Genomic DNA, 3230 nt, shown 5'->3' on the forward strand with positions numbered 1-3230 from the left:
GTGTACAGGTCTTTGTTTTTTTAAATAGAAGTATGAAACTGAACATATATGTACAGAATAACATTAACATCTGCCAACTGGATTGCCTTTGTCTTTATCCTTGACATATTAGTCAGTCATAACTGAACTTGCTAGCGGTCATAGTCAGTACTTGGTAGGCCTTAAAATAATACAGATCTTCTAAGAAAATGAGTAGATAACTAGGAATTGATTTTTTGAAAATTGTTTATTGGTTTTTACTGAACATACGTGTTTTTCTCCCTTCTTCAACATGCTTCATTGAAAATGTCAGTAAAGGAATATAGAGTAGTATAAATTTGTACGAGCACCAAAGAAGGGAGAAATAGGTCTAAACCCATTTGAAATATATGCCATTAATGCCTTTATGAAGCCTCTCTAATACATTTATTTTTAATTCATATCATAGCTCTCTTGCTCTTAGGAACACAAGGTAGTATCTATCTATTGTTTGCTCAGATGTCAATGTCAACAGTAGAACCAGTAACATAAAAGCACAGAATCTATAAAATTGTTGTCTTAAGCAGACCACTCAGAGGTCATTTAAATTATGAAAACTAAAAGGAGGGCAACTCTGGGAATGCACATGTTGAGTAATCACCAATGACAGAAAAAGTACTCTAAATAATGACATTAAGAATACGTTTTAGGGCTGGGAAGGTGGCTCATTGGTAGATTGCTTGCCTTGCATGCATGAGACCCTGGGTTTGATCGCTTAGCACCACATAAGCAGAAAAAGCCAGAAGGGGTGCTGTGGTTCAAGTGCTAGAGTGTTATCCTTGAGCTTAAGAGCTGATAGACAGTGCACAGGCCAGAGTTCAGGCCCCAGACTGAAAGCAAACAAAAAATTACATTTTAGTGAATGGCAAACTAATCTGAGATTAGTAAAGTTCTACTACATTTCATTTTAGATTTATGCACCAACACTCTGAAATGAAATTATCTCTGTTGGCTTTGATAAAATGCTTGTACCGGATTCATTAAATGAGTGAAGAAAGTTTCTTTTCATTTTCTAGTTTCCAAAAGAGTTTGTATACTACTATAACATAATCCTATAGTGTTTTTAATATATGTTTTTATTGTAAAATTACTCTACAGAGGGCTTACAGTTACATGAGTAAGGTAATGAGTACATTTCCTATCTAGCATTGTTACCTCCTCCTTTGTTTTTCCCCTACCATCACTTCCTTCCCCACCTCTCCCACGCCTCCCTCCCCCGTCCCTGAAGTTGTAAATTTTGTTTTCAACATAGTGTCTTGTACATCTCATTGTTACAATGGGTCAACCTTTCTCCTTATTTCAGAACTTTGTTTTTTGCCTTCCCCTCCCCAAATTAAAAAAATGTATATACAAGATTCAGAACACTGACATCAAATACAATGAAAACAGGGGTTATTCCATGGGGGAAGAACATATAAAAGAAACAAAAAAATCACACAGTACACGATAAGTACAATAAAAACAACAGCAACAAAGATAAAACCTCTTGTGTTCCTATCTTGGGGTTCATTTTGAATCCTAGAGTTTTTGATTAAATACTATAAAAATGTCTGAGTAAGAAAAATAGTTTTGTGAGGAAGTGGCGCTGTGGTTCAAGTGGTAGATCACTCGCCTTGAGCTGAAGAGCTGAGGGACAGTGCCCAGGCGCAGAGTTCAAGCCCCATGACTGACAAAAATAAAAATCTGAGAAAAATAGTTTTGGAAGTGGGTGAGGGAAGGATGTAAGTAGATTTCTAAGTATAAATTCAAGCTTTAAGTGTAGTTTTTGCCTATTAGTAAGTTTTCTTTTTGTTCAAATTTGGAAAATATATTTTGAGAAAATTACTAATATTTTCTGTTATAAAAGACTTGCAAAAAATTTATACTATTCTCTCATTTTCACTTAATTTTCATTCTTTTTTATTTTTTTTAAATTTTTTTATTTTTTCCTCTGTGCAACTCTCTTCAGTGCCAGTAGCCCACAGATCGAGGCCAAGGCATGGTTCAGGACCACAGTTTGCTCTGACATTGGACACTATGAAAGACCCAGGGGGACGGGCCTGCCATCAATCCAACCCATGCATTCATTCTATTTTTTTTTAACAAATTTTTATTTCCCATTTCATGTTCTAGGCCAATCTTCATGATTTCAGATTTTTTCAAGTACAATAGTTAGCTTTTATCACCTTTCAGTTTCATATTTATTTTCTATTTTACTCATTTCTTCCTTATTTTTTATTACTTTTTCTGAACTTATATAAAGTATTAGGCTGGAAATTAGTTGTTTAATTTTTTACGTTTATACTAATGTAAATGGCAATGATATTAAAAATATATCTTAATATCCTTACATAAAATAAATTCTGTCTTGCATTTTTGTATCTTTTGACTCCAGAATTTATTGTTTATTTCCTCATTTTTTCCTTGTTCTTAATGATTTATTTGAAATACATGCTCCATTTTGCTAGCAGATAAAACATTTACTAGTACAGTTTTGCTTTTCTTCCCTTTTTGTGTTGTAGTATTTGATATTCAATTTCTACTTTTTTTTTTTTTTTTTTTTGGTCAGTCGTGGGGCTTGAACTCTGGGCTTGGGTGCTGTCCCTGCACTCTTCAGCTCAAGGCAAGCGCTCTACCGTTTGAGACACAGCACCACTTGCGGTTTTCTAGTGGTTTATTGGAGATGAGTCTCTTGGACTTTCTTGCCCGTGCTGGGTTTGAACCACAATCCTCAGATCTGAGCCTCCTGAGTAGCTAGGATTACAGACGTGAGCCACCGGCACCCGGCTTCAACTTCTACTCTTAAGGCAAGTTCACTACCACTTAAGTCATATCCTTAAATAGTTTACATTTACTTTTGTTCTTCAGGTAGGATTGCACATTTTTGTTTAGTGATTCCACTTTGCATCTTGAATAGTTGGGCTCACAGGTTTGCACCTGCATACTTTGCTTGTTTTTTAACTTTTTCAATTTTTTAAAAAAAATTATTATTGTTTTAAGATATTGGTACAAAGTAGTTGCCATTAAATGAGCATTTTATGGATACAGTCCATGTTGATCAATATCACCCCTTTCAACATTCTCACCTATCCCTTCCAACCCATCCTCTTCCCTCACCTTCTTTTTAAATATTATTGTCAGGGCAATATACACAGGGGTTACAGTTATATAAGTAAGGTAGTGATTACATTTCTTGTTTAACTTGTTACCCCTTCCCTCATTTTTCTTCCTCT

At 34.9% G+C, this 3230-nt stretch overlaps 1 non-coding gene across 1 annotated transcript; it reads right to left on the reverse strand.

The window, feature by feature from the left end:
- Positions 1 to 1946: 1946 nt before the first annotated feature.
- LOC138840561 (small nucleolar RNA SNORA42/SNORA80 family) lies at positions 1947 to 2079 on the reverse strand. The gene has a single exon (XR_011376126.1). It is a non-coding gene; the product is annotated as a small nucleolar RNA SNORA42/SNORA80 family (small nucleolar RNA).
- Positions 2080 to 3230: the final 1151 nt, after the last annotated feature.

This window comes from Dipodomys merriami, unplaced genomic scaffold (assembly GCF_024711535.1).
Source record: "Dipodomys merriami isolate MVZ:Mamm:240054 unplaced genomic scaffold, mDipMer1.0.p SCAF_3, whole genome shotgun sequence".
Lineage (NCBI taxonomy): Eukaryota > Metazoa > Chordata > Mammalia > Rodentia > Heteromyidae > Dipodomys > Dipodomys merriami.